Raw genomic sequence first — 23,075 nt, forward strand, 5'->3', positions numbered from 1 at the left:
AAATATGTAATATTGTAATTTACTGTACAAGGCTGCATATTACACATAACATTTCAAACATATTACAAAGTACTGTATTTTGCTATACATTACACAATCCATCATATTTCATTGTACAATATATTGTGCTGTTGTGTATTTTATTCAATGTTGAAGTTTTTTGACGTCGCGAATATGTTAAGGTGCCAAATATTAACCCAAACTTTTGATAATTAGCTAATGTAAACTTAGCTCTAGCGCCTTAGCTGCCTGCTGAATGCAATACTATCGTGCGTTTGATTCAGTTAAACCTCTGCTTTTTTATCACTGTTGGGCATTATCGTAGTGACTACTGTGATGGTGGCTGTTGACGGCATTATTATTATTATTAGGCCTAGAAGCACTGCGACCTTTGTGTAGATCTATAGTGCATGACCTTTCAGCCTAAATTTGTACGTGTAGGCGTTTAATGCATCTAAGTTCCTCTTAAGGCTTTTTACTCCATATTACGTAGGGATTAAGAGTCACACCGCCTAGATGGGAGAGGCTCTGATTTGCTAGAGCGACGCATTCGCAGAGAATGCGAACCGGCGTTTAGTCCTTCAGCTCACAGAAATGACAAATTTGAGTATTGGATAGATTTAACTTACTTGGGTGATATCGTACAGTACAGTGTCCCGTATAGTACCCAGTGAGAGGTTGTAGGTCGGTCCTCCCTGCTTAAATTAATGAGTTTGGCTGATACTTTTGTTGCCGGTAGTATAAACAGTTTGGCCTGTCTTTACCCTGTGCAGTCAATCCAGTGACGTCTGAATTGTTTTGTTTCCCAGTTACTTAAAGTTTAACTGGTGTGTGCTTTTGTGAGTACACAAAAGGGCCCTGTACCATAGATTGCTGCCAAAGCACCCTGATTTTCTAGGTAATCTGCATGTTCATTACCTTCATGTCCCTAATGTCCGGGAACCCATCCTAACAAAACCTTGTTTTTGGCTCCCAGGTCATTAAGGATTGGAATGTAGTCATCCATTAGCTTAGATGTAACTGTGTAGGATTGCAAGGCACGCAGGGCCACCTGGCTGTCCGGCATAATGTAGATGCTCTTTGAGGATGAGCCTCTCCGTAGACATTTTCTACCGCAAACTTCCATTGCATGGATTTTTGCCTGAAATATGGTGGGGTAGCATCCCATTGGTATCGATTTCTTGAAGTTCGACCCATAGATGCTAGCTTCCGTTTTTCCGTCATCGAATTTCGATCCATCCGTGAACAAGGCCCCTTAGTCAGGGTCGTTATAAGTATTCCTTGTTTCCCAGTGGGTTCTGTTCACAAAGAACACTTCACCAAAGTTCCGTGAGATTCTGAGCTTAAGGGACATTACGTCACGCAGTTGTAATGTAGGATTTCCTATGAATTTTTTTAATGCCGAGGGCATAAAAACTTAATATTTTATAGGCGGAAGTCGCTCGTGAATTGTTATATCAGTTAAATTTTGACATTTGAGTAGCATCTCTTTTTGACAATTCCGTTTGCTTCCAACCTGTTGAAAAATCTCCCCCTGTGGGTTAGGGGTTAGAATATGCCCACGGTAGGTATACCGGTCGTAAAAGGCGACCATAATACCATGGGTACCCAATCCATGAGTAAGGTGTTTTACTCGAAAGGTAGCAGGGTGGACGCGGTGTATCACCCTGTGGGACCCTAGGCAAGGTCTTTATAAAAAGTGCTACCGCGGGAGCAGGAGAAGCCAGTGTGATCTGGTGCACTGCATCGAACGATGCTTTGTACTCAGGTCTCACCTCCTGTCCTGTGATGGCCCCCTTGTGGGAGCATCGCGGTGGCTGTGGTTTCAAATAGAGTTCACTTATGACACACGCTCTGAGTAGACTTGTTTTCCCTTGGGGACCCAAGACCCAAGGGAATTCGGTCTCATGCTTGCCACGGCGGTCCCAATTTCATTGAGAAGCTGACCCTGAGGGGCAGATGATAGGTTGGTCACATCCCTTAAATTGTGACAAAATGCTGTACAAAAGTCGACGAAAGATGGTGAAAGAGCGCATGTCTATCGTCAGCCAAAAAACAATCGATAATTGTACGAGTGGGCCGGTGCTCATCTCGTCTTTTGAGATGTTTTGAGGCTGCTTTAGACTGCGCAAGCGAATAGAAGGCGTTCGCTGTGTGGATGGCCACACCCTATATGTGGCAAGATTTGACGTTGTCAAATCACTGTAGTGTGGCGGACTGCAGTGCAAAGATGTTGCTGGGGCAGGTACTCGGTACTTACAGGTCTGTGAGCGGAAAAGGTTGGCCACATCCCTTAATTGTGGTAGGAGTGTATTTGGAGGCAAATCGGTGCATAATTGTTGTGTAATTGAGTGGAAATTGGAGCGAAATTAGTAGCGAAAATGGAAGCCAATAGAAGACGATATGGCACACAATGTTTGTCAACGTAGTGTGGCCTCAAGCGATGTCGAGGGGCATTGTTGAGGCGGGCACTCGGCACTCACAGGTCTGTGTGCGGAAAAGGTTGGTCACATCCCTTGATTTAAATTGTGATGGTGTTTGGTGTTGAGGACGGCGCATAATTGGATGCCAAGCTCACTTTGTTTGTCAACGTAGTGCGGCCCTTTAAGCAACATCTAAGCAAAACCAAGCGCCGCCAAATATCTCAATCTGGTTAACTTGTTAACCAGATACCGAGATATCAAAATCAATGAAAGAGGGACCTTGAGGCAAGCACGGAACTCGCGGTGGAGTTGCCGTGCAACCGGGTGCCATTACCCGAAAATGGAAGAGGAGGATGGATAGTCCTCCTCGGCCAAACCAAGGCTGGTTGACTTGAACACCCCAGCTCACCGCATTGGTACCAACTTGTTGGGCCGAAGATCAACGGACATTGATCTGTGTTTTACACCGGAGGTAAGTCTTCACGACAGGGACTCCCGTAATACACGTTCTTCGTCTGTTGAAAAATCATGCTTTCTGGACCTATGTTAACCTCGACTGTTCTATATAAGGGAAGTTATCAGTTGAGCAGATAAGTGTACACAAAATGCTAAAACAATAACAACGACTAGTTACATTCCTTTAAGATATCAATTGAGCTCTTACTCTTACTATAGTCTCTTTCCAGTTCATTAGATGTCAAGACATTTTAACTCCCGCTCACGTCACAATTTATTTGCGCTTCAAAGTTTTACGTCCAATTCATAGATCGACTACGATTATTACGGCTCATTTAAGTTTACAATTGTAGTGAAATCTGTTCAACGGAAAAGGAAAAGCAAGAGCAAGTGATTAAAAATCAAGTGAAGATAAGAAGCGCAAGCATTGCAGATAAGTTAGCGAAAGTTGGTTGCATATAAATCTGTTAAAACCTAACTGCACTTTTTCGCCATTTATCTCTAGCAAACTTTTTAAATTTTACTGAAGTTTTTTTTTTTTGCCATTTAAACCGAGCGACTAACGAACCAACCAAGCAGGCATATATATCAGCAGCGTGTAAACATATCGTGAAAGCAGGCAATTTTCCACATTTGCCAAACACATTTGTTGAGCAACAAACTTTATTCTTACCAACTCGCTATTCGAATTTTAAATTGGCTCATACGTTAACTAGACGTTGTAGAACGCTGGAATGCAAGCTCAACGGTAAAAGCTTGTATGCTAAACGTAATCATGTGTGGGCGCTCACACACAGGTCACAGGTGTAGATGGTACGGGTGCCGAAAGAAAGAAGAGAAAGAAAAACAAGTAAGGAAGGCTAAGTTCGGGTGTAACCGAACATTACATACTCAGCTGAGAGCTTTGGAGACAAAATAAGGGAAAATCACCATTTAGCAAAATGAATCTAGGGTAACCCTGGAATGTGTTTGTATGACATGTGTATCAAATGAAAGGTGTTAATGATTATTTAACCCTAGTTCGACCGACGAGTCACCGGGGTGACTATTCAATATTCTCCACTCAAAAAAACATATTTTTAATAAATTGTGTTAGCTCATTTTCCGTAACATCCTAAGTTAATGAATTTTAAGTAGGAAAAATACAAAATAAGGTTTTATAATTTTAGTCATAGGCAACTGTAACGGGTTGAAAACTTTTATTCTTTTTTTGGCCGACGTAGCCACGAGTAAATACCAATTACAAACAAGATATGTACGTATGAAAATATTATTGGTATAGGATCGTTTATGAGAAAAGAGTTATATAAAAAATAGAAACTTTATTCGCTGCACTGAACACATTTGACAATGGGCTGAATGTGCTCCTGGCACACTGGCTTTTTACAAACTAAGCAAACTTTCCGGGAGTTCCGTTGTCTTTTATTCACTTGTTGACAAACATAACACTTGCCTTTGATTTTCCTTCGATCTGTTTTGTCACCTTACTCAATTTGCGATTCCGATGCAAAGGGTAGAGATAAACGGGTATTCAGAACATCCTCCATAGCGGTACGTATGTGATAATGCTGCAGGATTCGGGGGTTTGATGCTCGCCCATTGATAGCCCCAGTGAGCAATTCACGAGAAAGTTCTTTTAGATAAATTCGGCGGCTGATACTAACATGACTCTTTACATAATTATCCCTATAAATAATGTGTCCACCTAATGCCATTACATCCAACATATTGAAAAATAGAGCCAATGGCCACCGATGAGACTTTCTTTTGCATGTGTAAATTCCGAACATTTGATCCATTGCATCGACACCACCTTTTGTACGATTGTAGTCGAGAATTATTTCAGGCTTGTTTGAGGCAGAATCGATTGGTGCATTATTATGCAAGGTAGAGAGCAAAAAAAACATTTTTGTTGGCTTTGGCTTTGTAACTCAGGAGGACATTTTCATTGCGGAACGAAACTTAGATTCACCGAAAGGCTAAGGTTTATCAAACTGCAGCTCTCTCTGGGAATGAAGCGCTGGTTTTTACGGACAGTGCAAACTAAATTGAGCTTGATGTTCTTTAGCTCATAGGCAAGACACAATGAAGTGAAGAAGTTGTGCGCGGTAACATTTCGTTCACTATTTTTCCATGGTTGCACCAACTCAAGCACAATTTTTTCACCTAAATTAGAAGATGTTGCCTGCCCATGTTGCGCCCTAAATATAATATACCATGCAAGGGATAGCTGGTTTCCGCATCACACGCCCAAAATATTTTTATGCCGTATTTTACTGGTTTTGAGGGGATATATTGACGGAACGCCACTCGACCACGAAATAGATCAAGTTGCTCATCAATTGTTATATTACTGTGGGGTCGATAATGCTCCCGCATGTTTTCGTTCATAATCATCCTAATTTCCGATATTGGAGCTGCTTTATCAGTTTCCTTTCGAGCCTCACGTATTTTATTATCATCAAAACGAATAGTGTGGAGAATAGCTTTGAACCTATTTCTGCTCATCGCAGCACGGTAGAGTGGAAATGAATAAGAAGCCCATAACTCATCAACCGTCTCGATGCTGGACTTATGGACACCACAAGTTAATAAAATTCCATAAAATGCATCCATTTCAATACTGTCAGTTTTTTCCCATATTTTTGGGGGCAACAGTTGATGTTTCCGCTTCCATATTTGGGCCAGCTGCTCGCCTTTTCTGTTTGTGTGGCGTACTATTATATCCTTCATAACATCGGAAAACAAAAAATTAACTGCATTCAAGCGGCTCATAACTCCTTGGCAACCAGGCCCACCTAAACATAATTAAAAGCAAATAAATAATTATTTGCACATAATATATTCTTCATTGGCTGACCTCTTTGGCTAAGTATATTGTGGCCACGAATTTGAACTGTTGGTGATGGAATCTGGGACCACTGAGTTCCATCGGGCGCTTCGTACACTAACTGCGACCCACTAATATTAACCATAGTACCTTCTATTTCTTCATCGCTATCTGGCTCACCCACTTCGTCAATCACATCCCCTGTCCAAGCATCCGATGCAATTTCGCCACCTGGTAGCCATTCATCACCTTCACCATCGTTGACATTGCCAAATTCAACATCATCCGCATTACCAAGAAGCAGCGTCTCAATATCCGCATCCGATAGTGTTCTATATAGCATAAATATATAGTACATATTTTCACCTAAAATGTAGATATTTACCTTCGATTAAACAGTCTCCGGGGTGACTGCGTCGGCCAAAATGAGTTGTAAAAATCGTCGGCCGAATGAGGGCTAAAACGTACTGGGCCTTAGTTCTATAGGTGGACGCCTTTTCGAGATATCGCAATAAGGGTGGACCAGGGGTGACTCTAGAATGTGTATGTACGATATGGGTATCAAATGAAAGGTGTTAATGAGGGTTTTAAAAGGAGTAGCCCTTAGTTGTATATGTGAAGGCGTTTTCGAGATATTTACCAAAATGTGGACCAGGGTGACCCAGAACATCATCTGTCGGGTACCGCTAATTTATTTATATATGTAATACCACGAACCGTATTCCTGCCAAGATTCCAAGGGCGTTTGATTTCGCCCTTCAGAACTTTTGTCATTTTCTTCTACTTAATATGGTAGGTGTCACACCCATTTTACAAAGTTTTTTCTAAAGTTATATTCTGCGTCAATAAACCAATCCAATTACCATGTTTCATCTCTTTTTTCATATTTGGTATAGAATTATGGCATTTTTTTCATTTTTCGTAATTTTCGATATCGGAAAATTGGGCGTGGTCATAGTCGGATTTCGGCCATATTTTATACCAAGATAAAGTGACTTCAGATAAGTACGTGAACTAAGTTTTGTAAAGATATATCGTTTTTTGCACAAGTTATCGTGTTAACGGCCGAGCGGAAGGACAGACGGTCGACTGTGTATAAAAACTGGGCATGGCTTCAACATATTTCGCCCGTTTTCACAGAAAACAGTTATCGTCATAGAATCTATGCCTCTACCAAATTTCACAAGGATTGGTAAATTTTTGTGCGACTTATGGCATTAAAAGTATTCTAGACGAATTAAATGAAAAAGGGCGGAGCCACGCCCATTTTGAAATTTTTTTTAGTTTTGTATTTTGTTGCACCATATCATTACTGGAGTTGAATATTGACATAATTTACTTATATACTGTAAAGATATTCAATTTTTTGTTAAAATTTGACCTTTAAAAAATTTTTTTTAAAAGTGGGCGTGTTCGTAATCCGATTTTGCAAATTTTTCCTTAGCACATATATAGTAATAGGGGTAACGTTCCTGCCAAATTTCATCATGATATCTTCAACGACTGCCAAATTACAGCTTGCAAAACTTTGAAATTACCTTCTTTAAAAAGTGGGCGGTGCCATGCCTATTGTCCAAAATTTTACTAATTTTCTATTCTGTGTCATAAGGTCAACCGACCTACCAAGTTTCATAGCTTTGCCGTCTTTGGTAATGAATTATCGCACTTTTTTCTGTTTTTCGAAATTTTCGATATCGAAAAAGTGTGCGTGGTTATGGTCCAATTTCGTTCATTTTACATAGCGATCTGAGATGGGTGCCCAGGAACCTACAATTTTATCAAGATACATCAAAATTTACTTAAGTTATCGTGTTTACGGATGGACGGACGGACGGACATGGCTAAACGAATTTCCTTTTTCGCCCAGATCATTTTGATATATAGAAGTCTATATCAATCTCGATTAGTTTATGCCGTTACGGATTACCGTTATGCGAACAAAGTTAATATACTCTGTGAGCTCTGCTCAGCTGAGTTTAACAACAAACAGTTTTAAAGAAATGAAAACCGAATTAAGAAAAATGTGAAAAAAATGTTTAAGAAATTAAACGAGTTGGACGGGTGCAAATTTGGCGGAAGGTGGGTTTGCTTTCAAAGCGCATTCCTCTGCATGGAAGCAAGTGCAAGGTGGCCCAGCAGACCCAGAACTAGCAAGTACGTCGAATTTTTCATACTTTCAACATCCTTGTGACCAGAAACCCAGATGCGTGTAATAGTCACGGAACTGACTGTTGTATCTTGTTATTGTTGTTGTTATATTAACGATACAGACACTCCCCGAAGGCTTTGGAGAGTGTTATCGATGATGGTTGTTTGCCGGATATAGATCCGGTACGTTCCGGTAACAAAGCATTGTTAAAGCTCTAGCCCGACCATCTCGGTAACGATTAATATGGCCACATTAAACCTTCTAGGCCATCCTGCCCTCCCCATCCCCTAGTTCCATCAGGAACTTGGATTCATCAGAGCCTCGCCTGCTGAATATGTGTATGGTACACTCATATTTGTAACAGGATTGCCCTCGCGTAGATGAGGTTGAAAATTGGGTTACGAAAGCTTTGAAGCTATAATGCTTTGTATTGCGCTTATCAACCCCTTGAATCCCTGCTGTGTCTAGTATTTTCATACAGTTACTCCACTAACGCAAATCACGCTCTATAAGTCTCTTATCATGCCTATCATGATGTATATTTTGGAATCATAAAAGGAGAAAATAGTATGGCCCTTGGAGTATTCGATGGAAAAGTTCTCACAAAGATCTATGATCCTCTCCGGGATGCCAACAGCTTGTGCAACGAATATAAGTCCAAGCGCTTCGCTTGTTAGGTTGTGTTATGCGTATGAATGAAGACGATCCGGGCCAGAAAGTATTTCTATGAACAAACGCATTCGGCAGGAGGGGAATTGGGAAACCTCCACTTAGTTATGCGAGACAGCAAGAGGAAGACTTCCTGATTTCCTTGGTGCGCTCATTTGATGGCGGTAATCGCAAAGCAAAGATGACTGACGTGTCCCGCTACGAGACGGCCAAAATCACCGGGCCAATTCAGCGCTAATTAAGTATGACAATAACGCAGTTACTAAGTGCCTGAGAATATTCTTAATATATTTCCAAACAAAATAAACTTAAGGTGCCTAATACATAATTTGGTCATGACCACAGCTAATTAAGGGCTTGAATATACATGCAGTTAGGCATGCCGTTTTGTGTTGTTGTTGTTGTGCAAACGCCGCGGGAACGATAAATGGAACACTTGAACCTTCGGTCCGGGAATTTAGACGCTTCTGACGCTGGTGCAGCAGCTGCTGCGCTGGCTAGGCCATGTTATACGAATGAGAGATGACGCTGTGGCCAAGAAAGTGTTTCTATCGGAACCCGTCTATGGAAGCATGAATAGAGGTCGGCCCCAACTCCCGTGCGCCCGCCTCTCCACCGCTAATATCAGATTTGAGAGTTGGAACAGCATCGCAATTTCATAAAGCAGTACTGCCTTTTCCGCCTCAAAACGGACGAGACATCCGAGCATGCTCTATGTACCTGCAATGGAAGGTACGTTGCCTGTCCGACAGTTTCATAACACCAGCTGGGTATTCCCAACAAACAAAATTTAAAGACTTCGGCGTAAAAGATACTAGCCGATTTGGAAGGCATTCGACTCACGGTAAAGGAGTAAGACTACATTGCTCCCATTTTCAATTATGTTCTACAAACCCGTCCATTGCGGGAGTGATTTAACATGACCACATTGAACATTCTACGCTGAAGAACTCAAGGAATAGGTATAAGCGCTTACTATTTGTAATCGGGATCAGTTTAAGGTTAAGGAAACAAAATGAGTTGAAACCGGTGGATTCCAACTGTAGGCGAAACCATCAATCTCAGTGAAAGAAGAGCAAAATCAAAACTCAGATATTGAGTGCATGTTGTTGTTGTTGTTTTTGTTGTTGTTGTTGTAACAGCGACGCTCGTTTCCCTAGGGATAGTGCGTTCCTCTTCTGCGAGTTTTGGGTATTTTTCTTTAAGAACTGTTTTCGCCAGGCAAGTCGTGACATAGAGGTCCGACCCCTGTTTGTGGAGATCACTGGGGACCTGCTTGTGCTTTTTTGCTTCATACGGCTGTGTTCTCAAGTGTCTGGCGACCATATCGAGGACGCGTAGCATGCAATCGGCCGACCAATTGCTTTGTATGTGGTAATGAGCTTACATCGAAACATTTGATATCAAAGATCAGACAGACAGCAGACACTCCAGTTTATCGAGACTATAACAGTCAGCCTCAAATTTGTCATATAATGAGTACATTAATTGGACTCACATTCTTGCCTTGGTATATGAGCCATAATTTGCAAGGATCAACTATGCTTTATGTGATAGCAATACAGCCAAGATTTTGTTCTCTTCGAAATAACGATTTACGTTGTGATATACACAGCTGATGTGGAAGTCCGTTACCTCCAGATACGGCGTGCTATTTCTTTTACCACGTCCAAACATTTAAGTCTTCCCGGCATTTCTCTCCTCAAAAAAAACTGTATGGTTTTAAAAGGTATGAAATTCAGCAAATTGCACGTCAGTATTCCTGAGTGACAGCCTCATAGACGACTTCTACCGCTACCGAACTCCATAGTTGAGTCACAAACATGAACTGGGATTGTTTTTCAAATGTGTGACTTTTGTTTCGATTCTGACGATAATGGGAAGCTCTCGCTATTCATACAGCGACATTAGAACAGTAAGTCCCTTTAATCTTACGTAACCTTAAGGATTTAAGTACCATTCAACATTCCTAATGTAAACACCATCAACAGCTCTCCTATTGACTGTTTAGGTGGTCTTTCAAATGTACGCACTTGTCATAGGTGTCTATGACGGTTGGCATCCTAGTAATATTAACCCTGTTTAAACAAAACCAAGACTTCGAGACATGTCCTCCCAGTTCGCCTGGCAAGCTTAAAGCCTAGTATTAATTTTCTTTGGGTTTTGCAAGCACGCTCAGACATTGCATTCACCTAGAAATCTAATGATCTGAATTGGACCACCTTGTATTCTTCTTTGTCTTTGGAGCTTAAGAGCGATGCGTAAAGTTCGAGAATTAAAAAAATTACTTTTCTAAAGCGCATTCGGTGCGGCGCTGGCGGAATAGGCCGCAAAGTTGCCAAAGTGCAAGAAGAGCTCGCATTTATGTATGTCAACCATACCACATACAATTCTCGCCCACACCCACCAATAGGATAATTACTTGAGCATTTCTTCCACTCTTACCCATCAACATTACAAAGCAGAAACTGGCACAGAAAATTTAATAAAAACTAAAAACTTTGGATGCTCGCGTATACTGAATAGCAATAGTTTCAGGTTACAAGTAGTTCAGTAAGTTTTTAGAGCCAAGTGCCGCTGAACGCCAGACGCGGGCAGGTAAAACAGACAACAGACTAAAAGATTAATCATGTTCGATGGGAATTAAAGGTAAAGCGAGGCAAACGTGAGCAATGTAATCAAGAGGATGGCAAGTGTCTGAATGAGTGCAGACAAGTGGGCTGACATAGAAACCAACCAGAATTGAAAAAATGGTCAAATGGAACTTCAGAGGGAAGACTCGACAAACTAATATTGACAACAATTAGTAACAATGTAAAATGAGAAAACAGAAAAATAAAACCGAAAATGAAAATTAAAAAAGAAAAATAGAAAAATTATTTTCATTTGTCACATTGCATGTCCTCGTACGTGGCATATAAGGAACTTTCAACACACGCGCATAAACTTAGAGCAAAGTTTCCAATATACTAATTAAGGGAAATATCATAACGACTTCTCATTATCATTTATTTCTAATTGCTGTTTTTATGTACGGGTCCCTTTTTCGCTCTTATTTGGAATCCAAATCTATAAATAAAGTTTTGGTTGTAAAGATGGAGATTCGGGCTACTAGCGAGATTTGGCAATCTTGGTCGTAGTGCTTTTGTTTAGCTATATTTTACTAAAATAATTTGCTAACAAGTAAGGAAGGCTAAGTTCGGGTGTAACCGAACATTACATACTCAGCTGAGAGCTTTGGATACAAAGTAAGGGAAAATCTCCATGTAGAAATATGAACCCAGGATAACCCTGGAATGTGTTTGTATGGCATGGGTATTAAAGAGTATTTTAAAATGGAGTGGGCTATAGTTCTATAGGTGGACGCCTTTTCGAGATATCGGCATTAAAGTGGACCAAGGGTGGCTCTAGAATTTGTTTGTACGATATGGGTATAAAATGAAAGGTAATAATGAGCATTTTAAAGGAGTTCTATAGGTGGACGCCTTTTCGAGATATCGCAATAAAGGTGTACCAGGGGTAACTTTAGAATGCGTTTGTACGATATGTGTATCAAATTAAAGGTATTAATGAGGGTTTTAAAACCGAGTGGCCCTTAGTTGTATATGTGAAGGCGTTTTCGAGATATCGGCCAAAATGTGGATCAGCGTGACCCAGAACAACATCTGTCGGGTACCGCTAATTTATTTATATATGCAATACCACGAACAGTATTCCTGCCAGTATTCCAAGGGCTTTTGATTTCGCCCTGCAGAACTTTTTCATTTTCTTCTACTTTTCTATTAAGGTGTCACACTCATTTTACAAAGTTTTTTCTAAAGTCATATTTTGCGTCAATAAACCAATCCAATTACCACGTTTCATACCTTGTTTCGTATTTGGTATAGAGTTATGGCATTTTTTTTTTTTTTTTCATTTTTCGTAATTTTCGATATCGAAAAAAAGGGCGTGGTCATAGTCGAAATTCGGCAATTTTTTATACCAAGATAAAGTGAGTTCAGATAAGTACGTGAACTAAGTTTATTAAAGATAAATTTTGCTCAAGTTATCGTTTTAACGGCCGAGCGGAAGGACAGACGGTAGACTGTGTATAAAAACTGGGCGTGGCTTCAACCGATTTCGCCCATTTTCACAGAAAATAGTTATCGTAGAATCTATGCCCCTACCAAATTTCACAAGGATTGGTAAATTTTTGTTCGACTTATGGCATTAAAGGTATTCTAGACAAATTAAATGAAAAACGGCGAAGCCACGCCTATTTCGAAATTTTCGTTTATTTTTGTATTTTGTTGCACCACATCATTACTGGAGTTGAATGTTGTCATAATTTACTTATATATTCTAAAGATATTAAATTTTTTGTTAAAATTTGAATTTAAAAAAAAAATTTTTAAAAGTGGGCGTGTTCTTCATCCGATTTTGCTAATTTTTATTTAGCACATATATAGTAATAGGAGTATTGTTCCTGCCAAATTTCATCATGATATCTTCAACGACTGCCAAATTACAGCTTGCAAAACTTTTAAATTACCTTCTTTTAAAAGTGGGCGGTGCCACGCCCATTGTCCAAAGTTCTACTAGTTTTTTGTTCTGCGTCATAAGGCCAACCCACGTACCAAGTTTCATCGCTTTATCCATCTTTGGTAATGAATTATCGCAATTTTTCGGTTTTTGAAATTTTCGATATCGAAAAATTGGGCGTGGTTGTAGTCCGATTTCGTTCATTTTAAATAGCGATCTGAGATGGGTGTCCAGGAACCTACATACCAAATTTCATCAAGATACCTCAAAATTTACTCAAGTTATCGTGTTAACGGACGGACGGACGGATACTGATGATTTTGATATATGGAAGTCTATATCTATCTCGATTCCTTTATACCTGTACATTCTACCGTTATCAAATCAAAGTTAATATACTCTGTGTGCAAAGCACGCTGAGTATAAAAATAAACTAAATCTGTTTGTACTATGGCACTATTGTGAATATTTGATTAGAACTAACACTACATTACCGTCAGTCGCTAGCATTCGTCAGATGGCAGCGTAATCGTATGTAAGTTTATAGATGTTTGATTGATAGAACAGCTGATTTCTGTTGATATTTGATATGAGACTCTTATATTTGTTGCGCAAGATGCGCACGGGTCCGACTCGTCATCATTTATTGGAGCTTAACTCCTTATGCAATTTTGGACGTTTCGTAACACGTCACGTCAGCTCTCCCTGTTTTGCGATAACTGACGCCAATTGGGAGCACCAAGGGAGGTCAAGTCTCGTCTGCCACTTCCAGCTCAGTGGTGGTATAGTCCTTCCGCTGCTTTCAAACAACGGTATCGATGGAAATGCTTTATTGGCTGGAGCGTCTTTGTCCATTTTCATAACATGACCTAGCCAGAAAAGTTTTTTGGTTTTTATTCGCTGCACTACTGTCAGGGCAAGGGAGAGAGGAGTTGCATATGATCCATCAAGCAGGAAAGGCGTGAACAAAAGCGAGGGGCTGCAGAATTTCTAAGATCATGTGCAAAGCCCACGATATTAGACTCACAAAGTGGTTCATATCTCTGAAGACAGACTACTTAAGACTCACGATAGGCATACTGACTGACTGACGCCTTCTGGCGTCATATGCTTATAAGTTAGGCCTCGTCAGTAGCAGCAAGTGTAGGAAGTGTGAGCTGCAGGAAGAAACGGTTGAGCAAGTTCTGTGTTCAGGTCTGCCCTCGCCAAGTCAAGGTTCCAGCTATTAGGGCGGCAGAGCTGCCACATCTTGAGGCATCAATAAAGCTGGGTCCTAAAAAACTTCTGATATTTGCCAAGAGGACGGAGTTATTCTATAACATAAGTTCTGGCACCTGTTTGAGGTTCTTCCGTTTAGTCGTCAAACACATTCTGGTAACTTTATGGACACATTCAGTCTATATGAAGTCTTTATTGACGGGCCAGTTCAACCTAACATTTATCAAATAAAACGGACGGTGCAATTTTTCAAATCGAGTCCAAAAGGAGGAACTCAGATATGTATGTTAGGTTGCATGACGATCACTGCCAGTTAAAGCTCCTATCAAATCACAGACCTACTACGCAAGGGGAATGATTATTGGCATTGGCGTGGCATCTTGAGCACAACAAGTTGTTCAAGCAGTATGGGAAAAGGCTTGCTGGGGAATATTTTCTTTTCTGAGAGCCAACTAAGTCAGACTGGTTCCATTATAAACAAGGCAGTTCATATTCTATTTTTATGAAAATTTAAAAAAAAAGTGTTCGATATAAGCGAATGAAGGATGGGTGATATTAATGAAGATTTATCTAGGAGAGAAACCGCGGAATCATTGTAATAAGTTTAACCGCTATACGCTGATCGAAATATATTTATATTGCAATAATTATTAGCATGCGACCTCTCGAATCGGTTGTGAGTTATTCGGGAGCTCTGTTTAGCACTCATACCATCCCACTGAGCGTATGTTTCTCGCTGCAATCATCAAAGCAATACATTTGTGGACATATAGCCAACTGGGAAATCAAACTTCAAAATAGCAAAAGTCATTGATTCATTAAAGGATGACAAGCAAAATTATACGAAATCGCAAAGGGAGCTTGACGGGAAGTCTCAACTTCGAAAGCCTTTTAGCTTTGCACCTGTTAAACTTGATTATTGTCAACTTATCGATTGTCCATCAAAGCTTAAGTGACAGGCGGAAAAAAACGCAGAAGGAGGGCGGCAAGGCAAAATGAAAAAAAGTTAAGATTTTGACAGCACACAGTGTGTAAGAAAGGCGTTAATTTTGTGTTAAACATGAGACCTATTTTTTTTCTATTAAGTCAAGATTTTTATGAAGTTAAGGCCTCGTTCAAAATCTTATAGAAACGCGAATGGTTAAAAGCTAATTAAACGCGCTGACTTCTGCCTCCTCTTAAATATGCAAAACCAAAGCAGTATGCGTCTACTGACCCAGACGTACATAACAAATACAGTATGCGTACTATGTCCCAAACAAACATTAACCCGATGACGCAATTGCTGCGCCAGCAGAATATTCCGACAGTGCACTCAGCAGTCAAGCGTTTATGACTTTAATCTCAATTATACCGGCAACCTATTGGCTACCTAATCATCGGCAGAGTTATTCCTGTCTTTACAAAGTAGAGAAAAGAGACCTTCGCTAATTCGACGACCGGAATTCAAAGGAACGCTGATGACTTTGAATGCGCAATCTTAAGAGCTCTGCCTTGTACGGCAGATAATAACGCTACCGTAAGTTGAACCTGAAGGTAGTTACACCTCACAGTTTCTAAAAAAAACCTCGCTTATGTGTTCCGATACGACTTAGTACATTATTTGTTCAGAGCTCCATTTCCTTGCAACCAAAATCTGCTTTGGCACGGCATCGAATACTATCTAGATTCAACAGTCTGTAAAGTCCGTAGGCCGATTCACGTAAGGGTAAACCAAACCATCTCGAACCCAGATTGGCCATAACGCCAGTGACAGAGATAGATCCAGTGGAATGACTTATTAGCATGGGTCGATTTGGCAAGTGCGACGGAAACGCTAAGAGAACTGACTTAGAGCCCTATAGGCGAAATACAAAGCTTTATTGCTTCAAAGCTTCCGCAAACCAATTGTCAACCTCACCTACGTGAGGAGAATCCTGTTACATCCTGTGGGTCATACAAATTTTTAGCAGGCGAAGCTCTGGCGACCCCAAGTTCCTCATGGAACTAGAGTGTGGAGAAGGCGGGGTGGCCTAGAAGGTTGAATGTGATCATATTAAACGTTCCCGAGATGGTCGGGCTAGTACCTTATTGGTGCTTTGTTACCGGAACGTGCCGGATCCATATCCGGCAAAGGACCATCAACATCGATAACACTCCCCAAAGCCTTCGGGGAGTGTCTTTAGCGTTAATACAACAACAACAACTATAACAGCGCCAAATTGGCCTTCCAATCTACGAACAGCTTTACTTAGCCAGCGGCTGAGTAAGCAAGCGTTCACGTAAGGGTAAATCAAACCATTTCGACGCCCTATTGGGTATACTGCCAGTGACAGAGATTGATCCAGTGGCATCCATCTGGCAAGTGTGTCGCACAGACTAACGGAACTCACTCAAACTGTGACAAATTGGCCTTCCAATCTTCGAATAGCTCTATTTAGCCAGAGGCTGAGTAAGGAAGCGTCCACGTAAGAGTAAACCAAACCATCTGGAAGCTCTGTTTGCCGGACCGCGAGTGACAAAGATAGATACAGTGTGCAGGCTAACAGAACTGATTCATTTGCTTTCCTGTGACAAATTGGCCTGAAGCTGACTAAGGAAGCGTATTTCTGTTACAAGCGACAACTTTTGTCGAGTACAGTTCAACTTTATAACTAATCGGGATGTTTTACTTGACTGCCAGTAAAGAACGTAGCAGAGCTCATCGTAAAGAAAGCACAGAACGTCCACGAAAAATAATGTTTTGATACTGTTTATTTCGAATACCTGCCAGAGTTGAGAGAGAAGTTTTCACTGAGAAGCTTATCATGGCAGAAATGCAACCGGAGTGTTTGCCAAACCACTGCCGAGGGGCGACGCCCACTTAGAAAATCTCTTTTCCAATTGAAAACCCTTTTTCTATATTTTTGACTACATCTATGCTTCCGCTTTTTTGGTAACGAAGGAACGTGCACCTGCGACCCAAGGCACGCACGAGACTAAAGAAAAATAAAACATTGATCCTGTTGATTCGGAATGACTGCCAGATATGGACTATGATAAAACAGACAAAACGTCTAATCACTCGCAATACCACGCGGTTCCAATCATCTCTACAATCTTCGCAAAATCTTGTCTTAGACCATGGGTCTTCAACAATTTATAGTGATTGCCCTTCAGCATACACAATGAGAGCACAATTGTGCTATGAAATGGAGACACCTGTCCTATACCAACTGTATATCCTCTAGCTGGCAACATCATCGTTTAGCTTAAGTTGATATCACTGAAGACCAGCGGCTGGTTTCAATGCGCGCGAAACACCATTTGACATAACGATTAAAGGAACTCCTAAACTGGGGAGGATGATGGCCAAGAATAAAAGCTTTGACGGTATCAGCGAGAAAATAGATTCTGCAGCTGCTCATTCTTTATTCAAAAGAGGAAACAGACGAAGATCCCAGTTTGGGATATTTAAGGGAAAGAAATTCTTGACCAAACCGTGAGCTTGATGTACTGGTATCTGTGCATTTGAACTAGGGCTTGGGTTTGGACCTAATATATATCTGCAATTATAACAATATGCTTCGGTATTTCTACTTACACACCACTGTGCAGAAGAAGAATAACGACTTCCACCCAGCCACCCACACGCCAGAATTACCGAACTTTCCTTTTAGCTTCAGTAATCGGCTTTTCTGCTCACATCATATTTTAGTGAAGAGCGTCCACACATACATACGTCACACACACATACGTGGCACACATAAATGGTGTTTCCTCAACTCTGCGCGAATTTGTCACATGACAGATGTGGCACTGCTAGGACGAACAACAGCCGTGTGAGCGCAGCACGAGAGTTGAGTGTAAAAAAAAGTGCCTGTTGCCGCCTGCTAAATCGACAGTATTGGGCCTCATTCCTTCGCTGTTGCCACAAACTTATAGCAGAGCATCAGCAACAGGAAACAGCAGGAGGCGACAGGAAACCATAGTCCCAACAAAAGTCGAGTGAAATCCAACAGAGCGACAATCATGTCGCAGCGCCATACCGGCGGATTTAGCGTTGACGCTTTTATATATTTGACGCACCCGCTCACCACAAACATTTGCTTATAACTTTTGTCACATGGAACTTTCTCATACTACTATCAGACCATTCGATTGGATTCACATACTTGAATGGAAACTTTACACATTTTTGTGACAGCCGACATGCAACAATGTTTGAGTGTGAATTTGTGTGACGGCGCCGATGCCACATTTCCCGCAAACGGATGACTGTGGCTTATGTGGCATAATGCAAATTCTTTTTTATTGAAAACTGTCACTTCTAATACATTGTTGTTGCTGTTTTTGTTGTTGTTGTTATTGCTGTTCGATGGAGAGACACTAACACTGAAACTGCGGTGGTTTCTCTAAGGTGGTGACGTATTGAACGTTGCATTCAGTGGCGTAGACAGGCTGCGGCGAACGGAGGTCTGGGAGTTTAATAAGAGGAAGATAGCGTAAAGTCTCGTTGTTGGTTTGGTGCGACATCCCAAACCTTCGACTGCCGCAGAAAAGCCGATTTAGCATTACTAACGCGCTTTGCATGATTTCCGTGTGACAGAGTTCACTTGAGGGTCCGATTCTAGAGTGGACAAATGAGGTTTAGAGGGGCATCTTAAAAGTTCTGCTGACTGCACACCGCAGCAGGGGCAGCATTCAGCGGACGTTTGATGACTTTTAAATTATACAGCCTCTAAAAGAATCTGTAATGGCATCAACTTAAGTTAGGTTAGGTTAGGTTAGGTCCCATTGTGATACCACGTGGATCTCTCCCCTACTCAAACCAACAGGTCGATACAGCAAACGTCAGGAGTTTCTTAGCTTCCAACATAGCCAGATCGACAAAGAAGGAAGATCCCAGAGATTTCTTCTTCTTGTGCCAAAGCGCTGGACAATTGCACAGAAAATGTTTGACTGTTTCTATCTTCTCTTCGTCTTTGCAGCTCCTGCAAAATCATTATAGGGGGCACCCAGCCATTGTGCGTGCCTCCCTATTGCTATATAAGTCCCACCACCAGAGATATCCCCCCCCCGCCCTACCAAGAACAAGGAGACTTTTTGTGCGTCTCGCGTCCCATTCAGGCCAGAGTGGTAGCAGGATTCAAGGATGTGCCCCCTCTTGCAACTTCGTCAGACATCTCATTGCCCGGTATATTCGAGGCATCAAATTTTCCGCTTAAAAATGTTTCCTAGTATTCTTACCTGGACGCGACGGTAAACAGGTCTTTTGATGCAAATCGCGAATACTGTTTTTCTCTCGCAATAATTCCAAGGAAGATCTGCGTATTATTAAACCAAATCGCGGGTAGGTCGGCCCCTCATTATTCTTACTTGGAAGATAACACGTAAACAAGTTTTGGAAAAAAACATTCTTCACGAGCTTGGCTTATAACTTCAACTGAAAACAAATTAACTAGTGATCAACTTATCTAGCGGTGAGGATGAAGGCTCGACATGTTATTTTTCGCGCGACGAACGGGCTGGCACCTTAAAAAAAAATAAATGTAAGGCGCGATAACCTCCGAAGAGATCTAAGGCTGAGCTTCCCTCCCCATTTGCGTTGTGCTCCTCTTGATTTTCCCTACAAATCGGCCGGACCTACATGTTTTATGCCGACTCCGAACGACATCTGCAAGGCAGTTTTCAGTGAGAGCTTTTCATGGCAGAAATACACTCGGAGCGCTTGCCAAACACTGCCGAGGGGCGACCCCGTTTAGAAAAATTTTCTTCTAATTGAAAAACCTTATTTCTAAAATTTTTATGTTGCTTTGCCCGGGGTGTGAACCCAGGGCATACGGTACGGCAGTCGCCGGTTGAATGAACTTAAGCAGTGTGCATAATCCCGGATCGGACCTCGTGAAGTGCTACCCCCAAAGCCCAATCTTTCACAGCTCACGTGATACTCCGTACTTAGGACCGTATTAAGCATTACTTTGGGTACGTGGTTACACGGCTATTCTCACACTAATGGTCTTTTTTGCTAAGACCGTATCCCAGCTGTCGTTTAGCCTGGTCACGATATTCATGACACCGACCGGGACTAGGTCGCCAGCTGTCTTTTACCCTCCTGCGTTGTTGGACGAAGTATTTTCGTTTAAAGAAGGTGTATCGTACATCGTCTGTTTTGTCGCAGCACAGGCAATTCGGGGTTTCAATTTTTTCCATTCTCTGGAGGTATTTTAGGCAGTAACCGTTTTCTGTTAAAAATTTAGTCAGATAGAAGTCGACCTCTCCGTTTGGTGGTTTTAAGCATGGGTTCCACAGACCAATTTTCTGCAGTGCTGCTGATCCCCAGCATTTTACCTTCCTATATCGCATATTGCGTGTCTCTCTCTTCAGCGAGAAGATATATCGGCAACCGTTACAAGAAAAAAGAAAGAAACTTCGGAAGAAGATTTTAACCGTCTCATCTAAGGTCCACTAATTTGAGTATCAACTGTGCACTTTCGTATGGGGAAAACATGAGAACTAGACCACAAGCAGCTGACATCTCTTGCCTAGTGATTTCTCTGCACCTTCAATGTAATCAGTTGCGGCTTCAGTTTTTGTCAGCAAAAGGAGCAAGTCGGCACACACCATGTATCTAGTTAAGCAAAGTGTGCGTTTGCAAGATGTTTTCATCCTAGGCTAAACTAATATAGCCTTCAATTGCTTTGATGTGCAGTGACTTTGTAATGATCGAACTCAGACATGAACCTCTAGACTAAGGATAGGCATTTTCATACATTGAAACTATACATTTCGTGAGTAAATGTGTCACAACTACACGCAAGATTAATAACGCAAATTCGAGAGTGCGATCAATTACGAACCAACTGTGGAGCCAAGAAGAGACGTCAGCCATGAAAACTATCTCCAACCGCTTATGTGCTATCAAATGAACCCAATTAGTCCAACTGAAGAACTAAATCAATAGCACATTCCTTGCTCGAGACGAAGTCATTCAGATCCAAACGTTTCCTGAAGTTACTAAAAGAACTGCAACTTTTGACTGAACTTCACTGTAGATCCGATAGAAAGGCGGTATGATTCTTTTGGTGAGCATAACGGTTTGGTACCCCGATTCAGGGCGACCGCCTCGACAAAAGGACCCCACTTTCAACCACAATCATCTATTCTTATATTGTAAGCTCAGAGGGATCCACCATACCACTACAGCATAAAAGGGTATCGACATGGCAATTTTATCATAAGCAACATGGAAAGTTCTAGCATTTGTCAAGAAGCCAGATGTCTTCACAACTCTTTATTTAACGTATCGTTTTGAGGAGAGTTTTCCGGTTTCTGATAGCGAATCTTTTCTCGGTTTATAGGTCAGGTTGAACTGGCCGGTCAATAAAGGCCTTCCATAGAGTGAATGTGTCCAAAGTATTACCAGAATTTGTTTGACGACCAAACGGAAGAATCCCAATCAGGTACCAGGACTTATATTATAGCATAACTCCATCCCCTTGACAAATACAAGAAGTTTTCTAGGGCCTATCTTAATTGCGGCATCTCTGCCGCCCCTAATAACTGGAGCCTTGACCAGGCGAGCGCAGGACACGAGCACAGAACGTGCTCAACCGTGTCTCCCTGCCGCTCGCACTTCCTACACCTCCTATTACTGACGAGACCTAACTTATAAGCATGTGACGCCAAAAGGCAATGTCCAATTAGTATGCCCATCTCTCTTCAGAGACATCAGACAATTTTTGAGTCTAATATCTTAGGCTTTGCACATGATCTTAGAAATTTTGCAGCGTTGCGCCTGTGTCCACGCCTCTCCTGCCTGACCCGGAACTAGAATAGATCTATGGTGCGAACTGGGCGAAGTTTTTCCAATCCTTCTTTGCATTCTAACACACTTTTTGCTGAAGTACTGTGTGAGATTATTCGCCTTACTCGCCGCCTGACTATCAATATATGTATATATTCACGCGACTGCAGCTTAAGCACGCTTCCTCCAGAATTTCCGCTGCTTACTTCATGGCTTTAATTTCCGCCCAAAAGACGCTGCAGTAATCTGCAGCCTCTAGGATTTACTTATTTCGGATCGGTTTGTAAGTCATTCCACTTTTACGGCGCTCCTTCGCTGAGCAAGTTGCTGTAGCCAGTTAACCACAACAGTACAGAGTAAAGTAGGTGTAAAGAAGCTCCACGCTAGAAAATCATCATTCTCACCTTCCCATAGACCACATCACTTTACCCATGTGACCCAAAATACCCAAGTTCACTAGCCCCTTTCAAAGTACGCCCTCCCTTTAACATTGTTATGCCGAACAACCGGTGAAGCTGAACTACCGTTCCCCATTCACCACCCAAAATTTCCTGCGATCCGCCTGTATGCTAAAAAGTATGAAATATAATAGATTGTCGGTACGTAGTAACATGTGGCTCACGGCCGATGGCAATTTAATTTTATGAAAGTGTCAACTTTTACACAGTTTTTCCAACAAAACTTTGAGACGAAAAATTTATAAAAAAATGCATAACCCCAAAAGTGTTACGCGAAGAGCACAACAAACGCAATAAGAAAAAAAATATGAAAAGTTCCAATACAATAACACCAAACAAACACACAATGTAACAGTAAATTTACGAAAATATTGCACAACAAAGCATTTCAAAGGGATACAAAACTAACCTATAAATTGTATAGAAAAAGAGTTGAGAAATTGTTGCGCGCAGATAACCGTACATTGCCCCTAAAAGTATGCAAGTATGTCAGTTGTAGTTATAAGACAAACTTTTATATTGTCCACTTTTGTCTGGCAGTTCAGCGCACACTCTATGCGACGACATTAACGGCAATGGCGTAGTA

The 23,075-nt window shown here is 41.4% G+C and overlaps 1 protein-coding gene across 10 annotated transcripts in view; it reads right to left on the reverse strand.

The window, feature by feature from the left end:
* The window catches only part of sfl (N-deacetylase and N-sulfotransferase sfl), a 547,000-nt gene that overhangs the window by 374,983 nt on the left and 148,942 nt on the right, over positions 1–23,075 (reverse strand). The gene's annotated exons all lie outside the window — the stretch shown is intronic.

This window comes from Eurosta solidaginis, chromosome 5 (genome assembly GCF_040869045.1).
Source record: "Eurosta solidaginis isolate ZX-2024a chromosome 5, ASM4086904v1, whole genome shotgun sequence".
NCBI lineage: Eukaryota > Metazoa > Arthropoda > Insecta > Diptera > Tephritidae > Eurosta > Eurosta solidaginis.